Source organism: Equus quagga, chromosome 17, assembly GCF_021613505.1.
Source record: "Equus quagga isolate Etosha38 chromosome 17, UCLA_HA_Equagga_1.0, whole genome shotgun sequence".
NCBI classification, from domain to species: domain Eukaryota; kingdom Metazoa; phylum Chordata; class Mammalia; order Perissodactyla; family Equidae; genus Equus; species Equus quagga.
The window spans coordinates 34,073,812-34,094,726 of NC_060283.1; the positions used below are offsets into that span (position 1 = coordinate 34,073,812).

General features: G+C 50.6%; 1 protein-coding gene across 10 annotated transcripts in view; it reads left to right on the top strand.

Moving 5' to 3' along the window:
* HDAC4 (histone deacetylase 4) overlaps positions 1-20,915 on the top strand; it is a 291,136-nt gene that overhangs the window by 25,170 nt on the left and 245,051 nt on the right. The window contains exon 1 of one of the 10 annotated variants that reach the window (XM_046642741.1): positions 16,801-16,927. The exons of 8 other annotated variants lie outside the window; for them this stretch is intronic. The gene's annotated coding sequence lies outside the window, so the exon portion shown is untranslated. Of the gene's footprint in view, positions 1-16,800; positions 16,928-20,915 lie in introns of those variants that run through there. One more of the 10 variants, XM_046642742.1, reaches the window with a different exon arrangement.

Here is a 20,915-nt window from a genome sequence, read left to right on the forward strand (position 1 = left end):
CTGTTGTTGTGCTATGGCTGTTTGTTTTTGTAGCTGCCATCCAGTTTCACACTTGGAATTGTGTTAATCCTCAGCGTTCTCAAAGTGTCATCAGCCTTTGTCAGTGTTGAATAAATGTACCCGCTTGTGTGTGTGTCCCATTCAGAGACACATTTCGTAGCTTGTGTTCTAGGTGAAGCAACAGAGAATAGATTTCATTCTGAAATTTTCACTGTTTCTTGTAAGATAAAAAATTTAAGAGCAATGCATGTTCTTGTCTTTTTTTAAAAAACTGAGTGTTTTATGATAGTCCTCTGCCCTGCAGGCCCTGTGGCTGTGAGACCTGGTTGTTCCTGAGCTCCTCCTTAGGGTGCTTGCTGCTGTCCCACAGGATCTTCCTTCCCCTGCAGGCCTGCCTTTGGAGGAGACGAGGGAGAGGCAGGAACGTGGCCTCTTCCCTGCACCCATTTCCACATGATGTGTTGTATTGTCGGGCTGTGAGTTCTGGCAGGCGGCACCTAAGCTGTGTGCCTCTGTCCTCTCTGGCTGAGCACTGGCAGCCGTCCTTCCACAAGACAAGCTCTTAAAGCATCGGCCGGACTTAATGGAGTGGTTTTGTTTCTGTGAATGCACTTTATTTAATAAAGGAGAAAATACTCCCTTCTCCCTGGTTTTAAAAGTGAAGATGGGGCTGGCCCCATGGCCTAGTGGGTAAGCTTGCATGCTCTGCTTCGGTGTCCCAGGTTTGCAGGTTTGGATCCTGGGTGTGGACCTACACCACTTGTCAGCCATGCTGTGGCAGCAACCCACCTACAAAATAGAGGAAGATTGGTATAGGTGTTAGCTCAGGACCAATCTTCCTCAGCAAAAGAAAAAAAAAAAAGTGAAGATACCTTATCTTAACTTAAATTCAGACTTTGCTGAAAGATGTAAAAAAGAGAGGAAAACATACCCGTTACCTCACCAGACTGATTAGCTGAGAGGGATGCGGTTCTGAGAAAAATCACAGATTACGTTTTGTACAGATTCTCCAACAGGGTGTCTGTATGCATATGTATATCTATACCTATACCTATTGTGTATGTAATATAAGAAAATGGCATGTTTTAATAGCTGCATGATATCATTGCTTGAAAATCCTCTATTTATGGGATTTTAATTTTTTATTCTGTGGTACATACCACCATAGTGGGACATTCTTGAACACGTATCTTTGGATTTGTGGTTGATTGTTTTTATTATTATTGTTTTATTGGGATAAAGGCCTAGAAATAGCGTTGCTGGGACAAAGGGCGCACATTTGTAGTACTTCTCACCAGGCCGCCCTCCAGGATGTTAGTGGCCACGGCCCCACCAGCTGTTTCTGGGGCTGCCCCTCCGACAGCAGCAGCAGCAGCTCGTCGTGGGTTCCTTCACTGCAGGACAGAGGAGAGTGCACAGGAGCCTGCCCGGCTGCTCGCAGCAGAGCTCGGTGTCGTCACTTGTCTGTCCCAGGGGTGGGGCTGTGGGGGATGGGGCCAAGGGACAGACCCAGGCCACCTGTGTGAGGTCTTGGCACCCCGCACCGAAGCAGAACAGAAGTTGCGCGGAGAGCTTCCCTCCGCTGCGTCCCCTCCCCACCTCACCCACTCATTCAAGCCAGACGTCTATGGAGTGTCTCCTGTGTGCCAGGCAGTTCTGAGCCCCGGGGTCTCCAGGTGAGCCACTGGGAGCAGCCCCACCCAGGGGCACTCAGTGCTGGCGGGGCAGTCAAGCAGGAGACGGGGAAATAACCGTGTAATAGTAAAAGTGGCCAACAGTGAGTGGGCCTGCCGTGCAGCTGGCCCTTTTCTGAGTGCTTTCTACGTATTTGCAGATTTAACTCTTGCAGCAGCCGAGGGTGGGTTATCATCCCTCCAGTTTCCCTGTTTTACAGATGAGAAGCTGGGGCACTGGGAAAGGCCGCGTGTGCCCTTAAGCGTGGGCTTTGCTGCAGTCCAGCGTGGCTTCAGGTGTTGGTGGAGCCGAGAATACTGAAGGTGAGGCTGGGGAGGGGCCCCGGGAAGGTGCCTGGCACGCTCAGGAGCCTGGATTTCTTCTGAGTCTGATGAAGGCTTTAGAGGGTTTTGACCAGCAGAGCGACATGTAAGTTTTGACAGTGTACTCTGGGCTGCTCGGTGTGAGCTGACTGTACGGAGGGGCATGAGGGCCGGCAGGGCCAGCGAGGCAGCTGCTGCGGGATCCCAGGCGAGAGCTGGGGTGCTCAGCCGGTGTGGGGTCGGCCTCGGCTGAGAAGTGGCTGGAAGGTGGAGCTGATGGGAGCTGTGGGTGGCTAGGAGGTGGAGGAGAGAGGCGTCCCTGACTCTGGCAGGGCTTTGGCGTGGATGTGGGGTAGGCATGGGGACCTAGCTGGGGACGCTGGGTCCCTGTTTCCAGAGGGGACTTCAATTGGGCAGGTGGAGCCAACAGGCTGGGATGGCTTCTTCCCGAGGAAGGCAGAGGGAGGCCGGAGCTGCGTGTCCTCCACCCAGGCCTCACTGACAAGCAGGACGGAGAGCTGCGTTCTGCTGCAAACCACAGGGCTCGCGCTCTCGCTGACCAAGGGTGTGGTGGGCCCAGTGACCTCACTGAATAACCTTGTGAAGAAGAAAACCTGGTCTTCAACTGGCTCCCCTTCCAGGCGGTAGTGACTGAGACACTGCATTTTCTTTCATACATAGTCTTCTGCTTCAGCAGGTATAATTTTCTTTTAACTTCATTCCAAGATTTGTAATGTTTTTCTCCTTTATATATAGCATTGCTTTATCGTACTTTTCTTCTAAACGAATGGTCCTCAAGGTGTGGTCCATAGACCCCTGGGGTCGCCAGGCCCCTGCAGGTGGTCTGCAAGGTCAGCATGGTATTAATAAGAGCACTGAGCCGTTGCTTTCTTCTTTGTGGTGTTGACGTCTCCACCGGTGGACGGAAACAGTAACATCGGTGGCACTGCCAGGCCATCGCAGGCAGTGGGCCCTGGCTCCACACTGCACCAGGGGTCATTGGGGTCCTCACCGCCCGCCGCTCTCAAGGAAAAAGGCAGTTGCACTCAGGAATAGTCTCGATGAGGCAGGACAAGTATTACTTTTATTTTATGTGTAAGTCTTTCCCTGGGGGCACGCGTCTTTTCTGAGTGCTGTGTGACGAAGTGGGCGGTGCACGCAAGCACTCCTGCTGCAGACACAGTGCAGTGATCAGCGACTGGACTAGGAGGAGGGTGTGCCCTGCACTGCCGCTGAGCCACCCACTGTTTCCATGGGATGCCGTTCCTACTTGGAAGAGCAACCTACAGGCAAACTGGAGATTCAGCCTTGAGGACTCGCCAGATATTTTCTTTAAAGATGAAGTGAGGCTGCCACTTTAAGGAAAACAGCTGACAGTGTGTGTTGCCAGTGATGACATTTCAGCTTTCAGTGAAAATGAGAATTTTGGAGCACGTGCACCCACCACATCTTGTCTGCTGACACGTGTCAATGTTGGGGAAGATCTGAGTGACACGGTTCTCTCCGCATGACCACGTGCTGGTGTCCCAGACTTGCTCAGGGTCAGGATCCCCTCACAGTGCCGGGTTCTGGTGCAGCCAGGTCCACACTGCAGCCAGCAAACCGCCATTGAGCGAGCTTTCATGGGGTGCCAGACAGGGATACCCACAGTTTTCAGAAAAGTCTGTGGAGATGCTCCCCTTTTCCAGTCGCAGCTCTGTGAGGTGGGTTTCCTTCGTCACTGCCACTGAACAACCTGTCACAAACCACAGAGCACAAAAGCAGAGGTGACAATCCCGCTAACCTCCACTGAGCAGACGCTGCCGAGATTTCAAACGTGAAATAGTACCTCACTCATTGCTTTGTGTTTTGGAAAAGTTACTTATTTTTTCATAAAAAGAGGTAAGTTATGTGAACATTCAGTGGCATTCATTATTATTGTTGAATGAATATTTTAAAAAGTCCTAAGTTTTAACTTCTAATTTGTGAATATTGATGGGTATAGCCAGATAAACAAAAGCTCTTTGGGGTTCTCCGCGATGTCTGAGAGGGGGGAGGGCCTGAGACTAACCACTGTGAGAGCTGCTCTCCTAGGCCGTCTTGTGTTGCCATGCATGTATTTTTAAAAAACACTGAAAGATGCTGTGTCCTCAGTGTTCTGACCCTCAGGCCTTCAGGAGGCTGAGGAGTCGTGATGTGTGGGCAGGGGGACGTTTTGGTTTTATTGGGGTGCGTGTGCACCTATGGGGGGCGGTCCGCCAGACCCTGGGGGTTGGGGCTTCTGCGTGGCTCCGCCGTGGTGGGCAGGCAGCCTTCGAGGACGACCGAGCTGCCCCAGTCCACAGGCTCTGCTAAACAGGATTTGTGTCTATTTAAAATGTATGCTTCGTATTTATGTTACATTTAATTATAAATTATTATGGCTTAAATAAATTGTAGTTGATGAAGAGTAAATTTGCTGGAAGTTTTGTTCTCATTTCACATTTTGTCATGTTGCAAAAAGGCAAACTTCAGGGAAGACAGCAGCCTACTCTGGATCTTTAGAATCCTTCTGAACGCAAACTGTCAGAATAAATATAGTCACGCTGAAAATAAACGATGATCATGTTAAAAGTGCCAAGTAATAAAGAAGACAAACAGGAAGAACCAGGAGAGATCTAAGAACAGAGAAGAAAGTCCATCCAATAAGAAGTTTAGGTAGAAACATTCTTAGTAAGTGAACTTTTTTTTGCCATAAAAAAAAAAGATGCCAATATTGGCTGTCTTTAAGATTGCCTAAACCTAGAAAAATGTAATCTAATTTTGGGAGGCTTAACGTGCCTTAATGCTAGAATCTTTTAGAGACAACAGTAAAACAAAAATTATAAGCACATTTTACTTATGAACAGAGATGTAAGGCCCTGAACAGAATATGGGAGAAAAGAATACGAAAGCACATTATATGGTTATTCATTACCAAGAATTTTATTGCAGGAATGTCGTTATACAAGGAAAGTGATAGAATTTATGTAAATGTGGGAGAATGTTTTAAAAAAAGGTGAGATAAATACTCCAATTTTCATAATTGCTAAAAAAAAAATGCCCTCAATTGGGAGGAAATATATAGTTTTGTAAATAGGTTAAGGGTGTTCAAAAGCAGAAGCAAACCTTTTTCACGCTGGGGAACTCTGAGCGAGCAGGAGCTGTGTACTGAGCACCGGTCTTCCCTATTGCGGGAGATGTCGACAGTTTCATTAGGACAGGAGAAACCAAAATAGATTAACATAAAAAAACCCGAAAGACTCAGTGAATTCATAGATTGTAGGAAACCCATGGTAGTCAGCCTATTCTGTATTTGTCAGTAATTAATAGAAAAGTTCAATGACAAAGTAGATAGTTTTGATTACGTAAAATTCTAGATTTCTGCTTAATAAAAGAGACTCATAGTTGTATTTCCTTATTTCTATATTTAGCACATTTGGGCTTACTCATATCATTTGTCAGAGGCTGGTGGAGTTCAGCGTTCCATTCTCTGTAATTCTCTCCACATTTATTTTGTGTGTTGATTTATCATTTTCTTAGCTCACTTTACTCATTCTTACTTGATTTTTTCCACCCATTTATTTTAAATTTTAATTATGAAATATTTTAGCTACTAAAGAACATACATCGACGCGATGGCATCATTTAAAGAAGAAAATAGAGCCAGCAGCAGTGTGCTCCCTCCCCTCTATAAGGCAGAGCCCGTTGTCAGGACTTCGACATTTTTGCTCATCATTTCTTGGCTTTAAAACATTTATGTACTGTTGTTCATCGCTTAATGATGGAGATACATCCTGAGAACTGCGTCGTTAGGTGATTTCGTTGTTGTGCGAACATCACAAAGTGTGCTTACACAACCCTAGAGGGTACAGCCTGCTACACACCTAGGCCACAAGGTACCGATTTCATGGGACCACCGTCCTGTGTGCGGTCCGTCGTTGCCCGAGACGTCATCATGCCGCGCGTGGCTGTACGTGTTCCTCAACAATACGATTTTAGCTTTATATATGGTTGAACTTTGTGTAGATGGAATCATACTGTATGTTTTACTTTATGATTTCTTTTTAAACAAAACTATTTTGGAGAATGATTCCTGTTCAGGCATGTAGCTGTGATTGACTATTTTCCTTGGTTTTTAGTAATCCACCTTTTGAATTTTCATAACGCATTCATTTCCCTGTGCATGGCCATGTGGCTTGTTTTCCGATGTTGCTACCCTCAGACATAGTGTTGTGAACATTCTCTTGTGTGCTGTCTGGTGCACGCGTACATGGGTCTGTCAGGGTCCCAGTGCCTCGTGGTGTCAGACCATCTCGTGTTGGCCGGTCTGGTGAAACTGAATCTCACTGTGCTTATTCTAGATTGCCAGGAAACTTGAGCATCTTGTTCTGCGCATTTATATCTTCTAATATTAAGTACGTTTTTCTGTTCAGTTGTTTGTTTTATTTTCTTATTGATTTATAGAATTGATGTGTATGTGTGTATGTGTGTGTCTGTGTGCATGTGTATTTCCTTCCAGCAACTGAATACAAAGCCGTTGTTAGATATGTATGTTGCTTTTTACAGATGTTGCTGTCTTTCACTCTGTGGTCTCTCTTGATGAACACTACTTCTTAATTTTAATGTTGTATTTATTAATCTGTTATTGTTATTGCTTTCTATATTCTAGGGAAATTTTAGCCCTTAACTTGTTTTGTTTTTCCTTTTAGTTTTTAATTTTGCTATAATTTCAGACTTGCAGAAAAGTGAGAATCCTACAAAGAATTACTGTGTACATTTATTTATACAAATTTTTTTTTTCAGAACCACTTGGAAGTTAGTGGTTGAGATGATGTCCTTCCGCTCACCTAATCCAGTGTGCATCACCTGTAAACAGGGGCAGCCTGTCACCTGCACTTGGCACAGTGATCAAAATCAGAAAACTACCACTGACACACAGGTGTTAGCTCATCCTAGGCTTTATTCGTGTTTTGCCAATGGTCCTGATGATGTCCTGTCTCTCAAGAGAAATGCCGAGTCCTACGTGGCATTCAGACCTCATGTCCCCAGGTCTCCTTTCCTCTGGAGCAGCGTGTGTTTCGTGACATGAACATTTTGGAAGAGTGCAGGGCAGCTGTTGTGTAAGATGTCCTTCACTTTGGGGTTCTCTGAGATTCCTCCTGACTGGGTTCAAGTGACGCCTTTTGGGCTGGAGTCCACAGCAGTGGTGCTGTATTCTCAGTGCCTCATGTCCAGTGGTCCGGATGTCCACCCGGCTCATTTCTGGGGATGCTGACTCTGACCCCTTGGGAAGGTGGTGCTGCTGGCTTCTCCACTACAGAGTGACTAGTCTTCCCTTTGTAATTCAGAAGGATCTCAGGGGAAATTCTCTGGGACTGTGCTGACACCCCGTTACTCCCCAAGTACTGACCCCCAGTTTCCGCCTCCATTGGTGGTTCTTGCCTGAATCTGTCATGGTGATGCTGGTAGCTGTGGAGATGTTCTAGTCCTGTCATTCTTACTCCTTTAAGTAGTTGACTTTCTCCTGTAAAGAACTTGCCTTTCTTCCTTATTTGCTTATTTGTTTATTTACGTTTGTTTGGACTCATGGACTATTTTATTAACTGAGTTATATTCCTTTGTTATCATCGTCCATTTTAGTGCCCAAATTGTCCTGGTTTGGCTGCTGGGCACCCCTTCATGCTGGCTCCTCTGGACATCTGAGCCCTCTTTACTTTCTGATCCAGTAAGATGGTCTGGTCTCTCCTGGCGCTTCCCCTGCCCCAGCCCTGGAGCCAGCGGTTTCTCCAAGGAAGCCAGGTGTCTTTGCAGGGACTGGTACTTAGAAAGCACGTTCTGTGAGCTGCACACACTCATAGCTGCTAGGCCATTCCAGCAGACAGAGCTGGACGTCCAGGGAATGGATGTCTGTGCACAGCCCCCCCCCCCCCACATACACACCCTATCCAGATCTGTTTCCATATACATACACATAAACTCCGTGAGCTCACACCTGTACTTCCAATGACAGTCCAGCCTCACAGTGGCTGCTAACGACCCTTTCTCTTTTCCGTGGTTGTTACTCTCTGCTCTAACAATGCGAAACTCAGCTCCCGGCCTCCATCATCTATTTATTTATTTGTTCAATCCCAGAATGCTCAGAAGGAAATTGTTAATCTGTGCCTCTGTGAAAAGACACCCACTAACTGGAGTTCACCCTTTGTTTGGGGCGTATGGTCCTAATATAGTCCAGATACTGTGTCCCAGAGCTAATTTGGGTGGTTCTCACCCCTGCCCTGCCCCACGCCAGTGTGGTTGTTATTGGCTTGAAAGGTTGTTGGGTTCATTTGTTTCTATTTGTATTTCATTTTAGAGGGCCTTTTTCTTTTTTTTTTTTTTTTGCCCTCCACATACCTTTTGATTTTATTTATTTTCAGTTTTTGAGTATATAAAACATGCACGCGGTTCCTAAAGCTAGAACTGCAGGAGAAATTAGACTCAGAGGAGTGGTGTCCCTCCACTGTCCCCGCCCCCAGCCCCGCCCTTGCCCTTCTGAGTTGCCTTCTGCGAGAATGAGCAGATCCAGGTACTGACCTCGCCTTCTTTCTTGCACGAGAGGAACGCCATCCTGCGGTGCCTCTTATGCACTTGGCTCTTGCCACCTCAGATCACATCTTGGGAACCCCTCTCATCCCTCCCAGAGCTCTTCCTCGCTCTCTCCGACAGTGACATGTGCTGTGACTTACGCAGCCTCTCTCCTCGTCTGGACGTCTAGGTGGATTTACCCTAGAGAAGGGTGCTCCGTGGATAACCTTGTGCCGACTTGCCTTCCTGACGTTGGAGTTGTGTCCTCAGACTTCATTTACACAAGAGATTTCCATCAGAGATGAACAGATAGATAATTTTGTTAGATTTTGCCAAATATTCCTGCATGAAGCTTGTACCAATTTGCATTCCCCCTGGCAGCGTACGAGCGTGCCTGTTCCCACGCGGTTTGGAGAGCAGAGGCTATTACATTTTTGCCCATCTGATAGATAAGAAATGGAATCTCAGTGTTTGGGTCTTTTTCTCTCTTTATGCCTTTGGCCCATTTTTCTGTCTGGATTTTGGTCTTTGTTCCTAAAGTTTTTAAGAGTTCTTTATACATGAGGGACATTAGCTTTTATCTGTGAGATACATTGTAAGTCATTTCTCCCAGTTTGTCAGCTGTTTTTTGAATTCTTTTGCCACATGTCCCCCCACCCATGTTTCAAACTTCTCCGTTTATTTCCTTTTTCTTTTTTAACTGCGTCTGGATTTTGAGTCGTGTTAGAAAGTCTCCTTCTCCCCAGTCCATGCTTCCTTCTGGTGCTTGTGTGCTTTCCTTCCCTACAGTCAGGTCCCTGATCCATGTGGAGTTTACTCTCGTGTCTGTGTTAGGTTTGGGTCTAATTTTACCTTTTCCCAAGCGAGTACCCAGTTGTCCTGGCACCATCGATTCCACAGCCCCTCCTTGGCCCAGTGTTATCCTGCAGCGGAGTTCTGCGTGCTTCGGGTCTGTTTCTGGACACCCTGGTCTGTCTGCCTGGTTATGTGCCAGTCCTTCACAGTCTTAAACACAGGGGCTTCCTAGGGTGTCTTAATGTCTGGCCGGGCTCTTTGCTTTTCTTTCTGAATGCTTTTGTAGCCCTCGTGCATTTGACTGAGTGTCTCTCCCGTTGTCTTCCTTTCCTCCTGGGACTCTGCCTGGACGTGGTTGGCGTACCTCCCTCTGCCCTGCAATCCTCCAGCCTCCTGTACTGTCATCCCGTTGTCTTTCTGTGCTGCCTTCTAGATTATTTCCTCAGTGCCATTTTACTGTTCGCCGATTCTTTCGCCAGCTCTAAGTGATTATTTAACGCCTTCATTTAGTTTTAAATTTTAATTCTTAGAGTTTTTATTTCTACAAGTTCTATATGGATCATTTTCAAATGTGCCTGATGATTTTTGATGTTAGTAATAATAACCAACACATTAAATCTCAGTTTACCCCTTACATGTCCCGCTGGGGAAGGTTTCGGCTGTTACAGTCACCCTTTAGCAGGTGAGAAGCTGAGGTACAGAGGGGTTAAGGGACTCAGGGTTGTGCAACTGCTGAGTGACGGTCCTGGATAGTCACTTGCTCCCCTGGGACCCTTGGATGACTCTGTTTGTTTCTTTGAGCCGTTGTGGAGATGTCTTTGGTGGTCAGGTCAGATTTTCCTGTAATCCTTGGGAGTTTCCCCTGCTTTGTGATTTCTGTTGTGACTTCATGCCCTTATAACGTTCTGTGGACATTCTTTTGGGGTTGACAGTGTGCTCCTACAGGGAGGATGCGTGTCTCTTTCTGCCTAGTGCTGGCCAGAAACACGAGTGGGGACCCCGGGATGCACGTAGGTGTTGGTTGGGTCTCAGGGTCATCTGGATTCCTCCCCAGACCACTGCAGGGTGACCTCTGGTTACGGATTTCAGGGCAGCCTTCTTTCTGGATTTGCCCCCTCCAAGCCAGCATCAAGCCGTCCTTCATCAGGGCTGTTTCCCGGCTTCCTCTCCAGGGGCAGCCACAGTCCACTCCCCTCCTGCCCAGGCCCCCAGCTTGGTCTCCTGGCCCAGGTGGCCTTTGACAGTGACCCAGCAAGCTGCAGCCAAGGCAGGCGGCCTCAGGACAGGCTCCATGTCCTTTCCTCTCTGATTCACCCTCCCATGAGAGTTCCTGCCTTCTGAGGGGGTTCCTTACTTTCCTATCAGCCCAGCTGTGCATGTTGAAGGTCTTAAAAACTCACCTGCCACACTGCCAGACGCAGAGGCCTCTCCCACTCCTCGCTCTGTCCCCAACGCCGTAAGTTGGCGTTCTTCTGAGGGCACTTATTTTCACAAGAAACAAACTTTGTATGTAATGTCAGGCAGAGAGCCTGGAGCATCTGGGGGTACGAGGATGCTGGGGGCCTGACCAGCCGTGTCGGCTAAGTGATGTGGAAAACTGCAATGATTTCTACCTGCCCTTGGCCTCTCGAGAGCCTGTGAAGGGTCCAGACTGTTATGTCAGAGCTCTGTGCCAACAGCCGTGCCCCGCCAGGGAGAGCATCCTGCGGTGAGCTGTGCGGCCCAATTTGGTCTAGTCCTGATCTCTGTATCTTGAGAGAGAACATTCCTCGTGGGATCATCCCTCGGGCTCTGCTGTAAGCCCCTTACTTGTATGCCGCTAAAATTAGCCTCTGGCTGCTGCAGGGACATTTACATCAGCTGGTTTTGTCAAGTGCTTTTGTTGCTTTTCATTAGGAGTATATTTAAAAATGTGAAATGAATTCAAGCAGGAGCCAAACTCTGCTGCTAGCACATCTGTGTGTTGGTGAGAGGAAGAAATGAGGGCTAGATAAGGGGGCGGAGCTTCCGACCCCCCCTTCATGTTGCCAGCGACCTCTTCACGGTCCCAGGCACAGAGGTCAAGGCTGAGCGAGGGAACTTCTTACCACCAGCTCCTCTTCTAGCCCCCAGCCCTCGAGCACCCCCGTCTGATGGCCTAGCCACCTGCAAACATCTTCCAGGAGCTGTAGAATTTCATTCCATAGATGAAGAAGACAAGAAGGAACCTGGTTTCCCCAAGGTCACCGGCTCGTGCCAGCCCCGGGCCTTGGGCCAAGGGCCGGGCCTTCTGCTGGGGCCCTCTCTCCATGTTGCCAGGCTGTGTCCGCAGGGACAGAGCAGATGGACGGTCACCTGATTTCTGTCATCCGTGCTGCAGGACGGAGTGGAGAGCTGTGCCTCGAAGGACCGGCACAGAAAAATTAACTGCACATCCTTGGACGTGCTGGCCAAAACGCCACGGTCCTTGTTCCAGACGCTGTTTTCCATTTTCATGGAAGGCAATATGAAAGTTTTAATTTAGTTGGACACGTAAAGAATGAATTTGGCTTTCCTCTGCAGTAGTTGAGTTGTTCATTTTTCTTAACAAAACTGTAAATAACAGTCAAGTGTTTGCTTTAGAATGGAGGACAATAGGGGAGATTTTTACTCCTGGATTTACTGTCTGGCTTTGGCCTTCTTTCAAGTAATTGAGGAAGAAAGGGCAACATGTGAAAGCCGGCCTGCGTGCGTGCGTGCGTGTGTGCCTGCTTGCGCTTTTATTTTTGACCCTGCGGTGACCAAAGGTAGAGATGTACGTTCTGTGCTGCATTCCACGCAGGGTGTGACAGCCTGGGGGGGTGGGCTTTCGTGGCTGTCTCATGGACAGTTTAGGGGAGGGATGACGGTGTCTCCTAGCTGTGTAACGTGTCCTTGGAACCCAGGGCAGAAGTCATAGCAATGGCACTGAGGTCACTTAGTTATGAGGGAGCAATTGCTGGGGCTCTGGCGAATGTTCCCCCAGCGCCACGCCGCTCTGCTCCACAAGCTCACCTGGCCAGGTCTGGTGTCCAGTCCTTGGCCTGGGTGGCACCCCTGCTTGGACTCCCTCAAGGTGACAGTGCGTTAGGCCAGCAGTGAGCACTTGCTGGCATCTGGGCTTGCTTACGGTGACGCTTTTATCTTATTGCTGAGATCCCTCAAGTCCACACTGAGAATATCTGGTTGTGGTTTTCGTGACTTCGGACTTGCATGAAGACTTTTATTGAACAGGCTTCTCGGTCTCCCCCCACGTTACTTTAGAGCTTGAGGGACCTGCGGACTCTTTGCTCTGGGGGACTTATGAAGTAATCCTTTCTGAGCTCTTTGTTCTCGGGGGAGGCCCAGAGCCTCCCGAGGGACATAGCCAGCCTGGCTGGAGTCCCCCGCAGCATCACCCTGGGGAGAAGTGGCCGCGTTGTCATCTACGGTGCTGTTAGAAATTCTCGCACGGGAATTTGTGTAAAAATGTAGTTTAAAATATGCTTTTTAGCCTTTATTTAAAACAGAAACATGAAGTTCTATAAGAAACTGAGTTTCCTGTGTGTGATTTTGTGGGAAGCAGACTGTCCTCTCCCGTCGTGTTCTACTCTGCAACTTACCTGTGAAATCCAGGTCAGGGGCTTCCATTCCTATGAAGTCCTCAGTATTCACTGTCGTTTCATGTCTTCGGTCTGTCATTTTCACCTTGCTGGTAATGCTCAGGCCTTTCCATTTCCCGGATGTTCAGAAAGAAATGCTAGGTGTCATGTGTCTGTGGATCGAGACAGCTGACGCTAGCTAAGAACACTTCAGCCTGCTGTTTGCAGAGCACGTGACAAATGCTGCCCTGTGTAACGGACCACATTGGCTGTCTTGAGGCTGTGCTGCATCACTGGTGCCAAACATTGCAACATCGTGCAAAACGAGTGTGCCAGTGACCCTGGGCATCTTGACTCGCTTGCCATGAAGGCTGCTGAGTGCGAGAGTGGACATGCTGGGTGCCCAGGGGTGAGGAGAGCTCTGGATGGGGCTGCATGTTAGGAAGCTCGGCCATGAGGCTGCCGAGGGGGTCTCCCCACTCTGTGAGATTCTGTCTTCTTTGTAAACTAGAACTGACACCCTTGACCTGCAGAAGAAACTCTGAACCAGACAGTCTGTCCCATGCCTGTGTGGCTGTTTTAAAATGTTGGCAAACAGCATTGGCACCTGTTGGAGATGATGGTGGGGTTGGTTTGCAGGGTGACCTGATCAGGATTCATCCTCTCTCACTGGCTGATTGAGTAAAGTGTAGTGGGGAATGCCAGTGACTGTCCCCTTTGCCCTGAGGCCCCAAGGGCTGCCTAGCGGCCCTGCCCAGGCTCAGCTTCCTGGTGAGAGGCAGCTGGCAAGGAGTGAAGGTGCAGGTCTGACCCCAGTGGTGCCAGTGGGCACCTTCCTTGGGGACCTTCCCACAGGCTCAGGCCGCAGCTCTTGTCGAGAGTTCTCAAACAAGGCTTGGGCACCGGGGGGCCTGGAGCAGGCACTGGTTTATTCTTTCTCTACTTTTATAGGAGATGCACCCCTGCCCCAGGGGAGGAGAGCCTGGTCCTGGGTAGGAGTACCAGTGGCAAGCCCCTTCCTTGGGGGTCTTCCACATTGGGGCTGGGGTGTCTGGTGGTGGAATTGGGGATGCGTAGGCCCAGGAGCCACCACACTTGATTTTGAATGCCAGAGAAGAAGCGAGATGGGGCAGAGGGCAGGCAGACCACTGCTTTAGGCAGACCTGGGACGTTTGGTGGCGCTGGACCCCAAGGCTCCCATGCTGCCTCATGTCCGCCTTTCTGAAGGGTCTCCCGTTTCTGGGAGCTGCCCTGGGGACTCTGCAGCCAGTCCTCCTTGCTGCTTATGCAGGTGCAGGTTTGGCCTCCATCCTGGGCAACCCCCAGAGCCTGGACTTCTACTGAATTCAGATGACAGATGTGAACCTGAAGGAGGCAGGAGTGGAAGGGAAGGGTGTGTCTGCAGTCTGCGCACATTGATATGCAGACATTGCCCCGGGAGAGGGAACTGGGACGTCCTGGTCAGCGGGGAGAGAAGGGGGAGTTGAGGCCCGTGGGAAGCCCGGGAGAGGGAGCTGGCCGGGAAGGGCTGGACCTGCTGTCCCGGCAGGGTTTGCTGTTCTGTCCCATCCGCCGTCCCTGTTAGGACCGTGGGGCCGGATCCGTCTTCCCACTCTGTGGTTCAGGCACAAGTTTGCGGTTGATCCTAACGCTCAAACCAGCGCTCCATGCCCTCCAGGCCTGCACACCTCTGTGGGGACCCTGGTTGTGAGGGGCAGAGGGTCTGTTTATTTATTCGGGGGCTTTCTTGTCTCAGTCTGACTGCCCCTCGACGGAAAGCTCCGTGAGAGCAGGGCCAGCACGTAGTCGGTGCACGGTAACGTTCGAGTGGTTTCGAGTGAAACTGCAAGTACTTGAAAAGCTCTGCCAGGGTCAGCCATCCATGGGCGTCCGCCGAACGTCGAAAGGCATTTCTCAGCCTGTGGCTGCACGCTGGGGTAATCTTCAGGTGTCAGGTCACAGAGGTGCCATTAAACCATTTCATCTAGGGGCTTTTTTAGGGAAAAGTGTGTTTTTCAGTGGCCCTGCTTTGCCTACGGCGACCCTGGCCTGGCCTCCGCTGCTGGAGCATATCGACTCTTCTCGGCTGCTCGCCTTGCCCTGGCCGTAACCAGATCGACACAGTAAGCAAAGGGCAGCACGACTGTCCACAGCAAGGACCCCAGATTAGGAAAATGGCCATATATTTACAGAACATTTTCCAGAAGCCCCTCACCTGTTAGCTGGGGACATGGCTGTCACCGCAGAGGGCGCCCTGACATCTTCCACAGCCATCCTGCTCTCTGAACCTCTTGCTCACAGGCGTGTTTTCCGTCTGCTCCGTGGTGTTGGGGTCTAGCTCCTAGCTATGCTTTGGGGGCCTCTGTTGCTCATCCCCTTTGGTGACCCTTTGCCCTCTAGGGGGCACAGGGCCAGCCCTGCCTATGAGGGGCTGGCTGCCTGTGCTGTTTCCTCTGCCTGAAGTTCTGGCCCGCTCTGCCTGTGGGCCTCAAGGACCTGCCATTCCTCAGCCAGGCCTTCCCGCAGCCCCAGCCTGAGGTTCCCCAGGGGACACTGCCCTCTCTTACAGCCAAACTGTGCCATGGCGTGTGGAAGGTTGCACTTGAAATAGCTCTTCCCCAACAAACACACACGGTCTCTGGTGTAGTGAGGAGGCGAAATCCAAAATCGTTACACACAGTGTTGTCCTTCCGACTGTGCGGAGGCCTCGACCAGCCTGGGGGAGTTGAGAAACACGAGGAGCCCTGGGGCTTCCCCCCACGACTGGGACCTGCCAGCCCCCAGCCCCTGCTCCTCGGGTTTTCTCCCAATCAAGTCGGCCTTGCTGCTCCTGTGCGTTAATAAGAAAGTTTTCAGTTCTCACTTCCCCGTGGGCGTAGCAGTTCACCTGGCGGCAGAGCCATGGCCCTGGACCCTTCAGCCGATGACACTTTGCTGGCTGCGTGGTATGATTTCTGCCCTGCAGGGAGCCCTTAGCAGCCTTGCTGTCAGATGAGCGCCTCCCCCGTGGAGGCTGATTCTTCGTGACCGAACTCACGGGCTGCTCCAGGCGACTCTGGAGAAACTCCGTGTCCCTGGCACCCTTGTGCCAGATGCTGGCCACCAGGCCTTCCCTAGCCACCCTCCCCCGTGCTCCGGTGGGTTGAGATGGCAGATGGCAGCCCTGGAGGGGCAGCTTCCAAAGCGCATTCTCTAGAGGGGCTCCTCGCTTCCACGCTGGACGTCGCGACACTGAGAGCTTGAAGTGTGCGGTGGCATTGACAGTAATCCTCACAACCTCCCAAGTAAGCCGAGGGGAAGGTGGAACATTTGCTTCTAGATAACGCTCCAGAGCTTCTAGAACATTCGCTCCAATGTTCTCCCTCCGTGTGCCGTGAAGTCCTCCTTCTGCCCTGGGTTGGTCCCACCCGTCTCCTCGCTGGCAGGGGCTCCTGGCCTTTTCTCATTCGATCCTCCATGGTCCACTGTGCGGCCACCTTCCTGCACATCTTCGAGGCTGAGGCCTCTTTCCAGGTGCAGGAAAATTATGTTCAGGCCACAGATGACTTCTACTTTGCCCACTTTGAATGTGGAAGAGAGGAAGAAGTTAGGAACGGACCTCAGTCCAAATCAAAGCCTCCGAGCAGGCGGGGTCTCGCTTCTGGCTCCGAGGGCGTCAGCTGGGAGTCCTGAGTTTAGCTTGGAATGGTGCGGCTTCCGCACTAATTCAGATTTGGTGAACTCTCGTGAGCCTGAGTATAAACAGCCTTCTGGGGCGTTCTCTGGACATCTTGAGCCGAAAGTCTTGTGGCGACCCCGCGTATCATCTGCTTGTTATGTAATGTGACAACATGGGTATGAAATAGAAACCAGATGTCGGGGCGGAGCGAGGCATTCTTCATCAGCGAGCGCCGGGAGGGCGCGACATGAGCGCTCTCCTCCGTTGCGGGCTGAGCCCCGGCAGGACCGGCTTCTGAGGGGCTCCTGGGATCTCAGCAAAAGCCTTGGCTGAAGGTAAAGTCCACGTTCAGTGTGATTAACTCTTTTTTAAGCAACTCGTAAAGGATTTCCCGGCTCTGTTATGTAACTGCAGAGCGTTGTTCTGAGGAACCTGGTGACTTGCTACCTAGAGTCAACTTAGGACGTATAAACTCAGTGAGTGGGGGAACAGTGGCATTGTGCCACCTCCGCTGGCCTCGATGCGTTCTGGAGGGGTTTGGGTTCAAGACTGAAGGGGATCGGAGTGTCGGCTGGTGAGGGGCTTGACCGCGTGGCAGGGAGTGGACCTGAGGCCACATGCAGAGGTCCGTGGGGAGAGACGGCTGCTGGCAGACGGAGTTCTTGGTGTAGAGGGGGACTCAGTTACCCAGCTGCCAATGCTAGAGGTCTGTGGGGCCAGCCCTGCATCTGGCTGCAGGGTTGCGCTCGATCTCCCTGGAACCCTGAGGCCACTCTACTCTACATGGACTCTCCCATGAACACGGCCCTTTGCCCTTTTGAAATATGCAAAACTAACTCACCTACATCAGAAGTATGGGGCCTCACTTGCTGGGAGCCATGGACGGCTGAGGATGCTGGTTGCGTATTTTTCTTTTGTGTAAACACCAAAAATATCTCCGTTATTGTTATTTTCCATTGGTGCCGATCTTCCAGAGAGATCTGCAAATGCCTCCTTTGTTCAGAAGACCCTCTGGAAACAGAAACCTAGGAATCTTGGCCATGGTGCTCACTCCTGAGTCGCCGTGAAGCCTCATAGAAGTGTGAAATTCTTATTAGGAAAATCCGTGCTCAGTGCCACTCAGGTTAGACTGTCATTCTGTGTCACCAGCCCAGGGAGGCAGAACCAGGTCTGTGGCTAGTCCCAAGGGTAATGGCCTTCCCCTCCGGGAGTCTCACTCTGTCATCTATAAAACGATGGCTAGTATTTATGGAGTGCTTTCTGGGGGCTAGGCCCCATGCTAAGTGTGTGAATGAAATTTCTTACATAATCCTCAAAACACACCTGTAAAAGTAGGTCCTTTTATGACCCCCATTTCACAGAGGAGGAAACTGAGGCACAGAGAGGGTGGATGCCTTGTGCAGGGTCTCAGGGTTAGGGGCTGCGGCTGGGATCAGCCCTGGCAGGGCTGCAGGAGCAGGGCTGTCTTGCTTCTCTCAGCCCACGCTTGTGTGGCCTTCCTTTCTGGCTGGACAAGGGGCCTTCCTTGGGCCTTTGCTGCTGGGCCTGTGTGTTTAGTTTGTGTGTGAACATCAGAAGCGAGAGGCGGAGATCCTGATGTTGACAAAACATGATGCTGTAGAGACCAGCGTGCGGCCATTCCTGAATCCACGGAGCTGGGAAGAAAATGTACAACTCTCGAACGGCCTGACTCCGTTTTGCTGGTTCTAAATGAGAACTTGAAAAAAATCCCCCCCGACAGTTTGGCAGGCCCACTGTGGCTGTTGGAACATTATCTGAGTAGGTGGAGCTTCTCCTGATCATTCTCTGGAGCGACAGCGGTCCTCGGACCGTTTAGATGGCCGTGTTCAGAACCCACAGCAAGTCCTGGGAGGTTTGGGGAGCAGCAGCGCCAGTTTCTGGGGCAGTGTGAGAGTGGCTCGAGGATGTGGAGGACATGGCCTCCTGACAGCTCAGCCCAGGACCTCTGGCCACCCAGCCCTCCGGGGGTCCAGGCACCTGCCCCGCAAAACCCCTTCTGTCCCAGGTCCCAGCAGGGGCCGCCAGTGTTACTGGGAGGCCGCTGTCATGTCTTCAGGCTCTGTGGTGCTTTGTTTCTAAATATAACCCCTTCTTCGTGTTTCTAAAAACAACTCATGTTTCCCTGAGGGTCCTGGGTGCAGCCCCCGGCCTGGCCGAGGATGGCCACTGGGGCATGGAGCCCACTCCGGTTCCCGAGCTTTGCGCCCGGGGCTCTTCTCTTCCTTCATGCCAGGTTTCCAGACCCTTCCAGGCCCCTGAGGCCAAAAGAAAGCAAAGTGCACGGGGGCACAGCCTGGAAAGGATCATTCTGACAGCTCAGCCCTTGAAGGGCTCGCTGGAGTGTTTGAGGCCAGAAGATGAACTGGAGGAGAATGCACAGTGTCACTCCCTGGCCTGTGGCCCCTGTGACTCCTGCTGCTCCCCAATCCTGCCAAGCTTGGGTACGGAGCTCCCTGGGGAGATGGGGACAGGAGGCTCAGGCCCTCCCCATGAACCCCCAAACATCCCTATGCATCTCAGCAGCCCCTTCCAGAGGGTTCTCTCACTGAAAGTCCCCACCAGGCATGGGGCTTGGTGGGAAATGAGGCTGGGGTTACCTGGTTGTCATCTGGAGCATCTAGGGTGGAGTGGGGTCCTGCCTTTGCCCCCCATCTCACCCCCTTATCACCATTTAAAACCAGGCAGGCACTGGGGCTAGGCTGTGCTGTGCCCGAGGGCCTTGGTCCTGCCGTCAGCTGGGTGGAGCCAGGGGTACAGGAAGGACACTTGGGGAGCTGGGGACCTTGCCCCAGGCATCTGGCCCTGCTGTTGAGCAGGCATCCAATGATTTAAATGAAGAACACATTTTCCAACTTACGTTTTGCGTGGTGATTGTGAAGACCTGGAACCGGAGTGTGGTCAGTGTGGCGCTGACCTGATGACTAAGACAAGGTCTGCTGTGGGGCCCAGATGCGTGTTCACACAGGCTCGCTTGGCCTCGGATCAGGTATTAGTCAAACACTACCAGCCCCCAGTGGGTGACATTTAGTGAACAGGCCTGGCTGGGATGGCCTCTGAGACCCTTGTGTCCATCAGGAAGTCTGTGTCCTTGGTTGCAGTCACTGACCTCTGACCTGGGTCAGTGGCTCACATCCCACCAATGGGCCTTGGCAGTCACTGCAGGAGCTGAACTTTTCCTGCCTTCTAAGTGTATGAAGAGATGGGAATGATAGGAAAACAAGGGGAAATCAGGGATGTGATCAGAAAAGTGACTTCCTGGGGAGGAGCTGGGTCCTTATAAACCCAGAGCCCTCGTCAGTTCCTAGAAGCAAGACTGACCACAGGTGGCAGTATTCTCTGAGACCTTGAATCATTAAATAATTATGTAAATATAATGATTCTCACCTACTAAGCCAGGCAGTCTAGAACGCTAGCAATAATTTCAGCGAGGGGGGAGTCACCATAACATTGAGTTTACCCACAATACTTCGTTAATCAGATACTGGTGACTTGGTGTTTCTCTGTTTTTGCTGCCTGCGTGGTCGTCCTGAATGCTGCTTGGATTCTTGGCCTGTGAGGGCAGTGACAGCTGTGTCCCCAAAGGTGTCTAGGTAACGGACGTCGGAAAAGTGTTTGCTAACTTTAGATTCATCTATACAAATTTAAACATGTGCACACGTCTGTGTGTGTGTGCGTGTGTAAATATATTTAAACTTGAAATACAAAAGTTTCATTGGTCCATTCGTCTAGGGATGGCCAGACTTTAGTAACTAAACAAAACTAAGCTGCACATATGCAAATAATTTGAACATGATTGAAAACCAAACTGAGTTCTCATTTATTCTGCCTACAAATGTGGAAACTTCTAGAACTTATTTTGACATTTTCTTTTGAAAATAGTTCATGCAGAAATAGTGTTATATATACAAAAATAGAAAAAAAGAAAAAGAAAAATGAGAAAGCCTCTTGCCCCTTTTCGGGCCCTGGCAGGGTGGCTTCTACAAAGAAAGGGGGAGAAGCTGGGCCATCCTGCCACCAGCTCCTCGTGCCTGGGGAGGACGCCACCAGCATTCACTTGCTGCCATGGCATGGCTTCAGGGAGACCCCGGCTCCCCAGTGAAGGAGGTATAGACGCATAGAGCGTCACTGAACTGCACTCAGCAAAGCTGTCTGGGCAGAAGGAATGAAGAATGTTCCTGCCATTGCCCGGGAAATGTAATGAGGATGAAGGTTTGCCAACCAGACTCTCGACATTAGCTACCAGTAGACCTGCCACCACTTAGAGAAACCTACAGACACCAACACGCAAGAAAACTGATCACT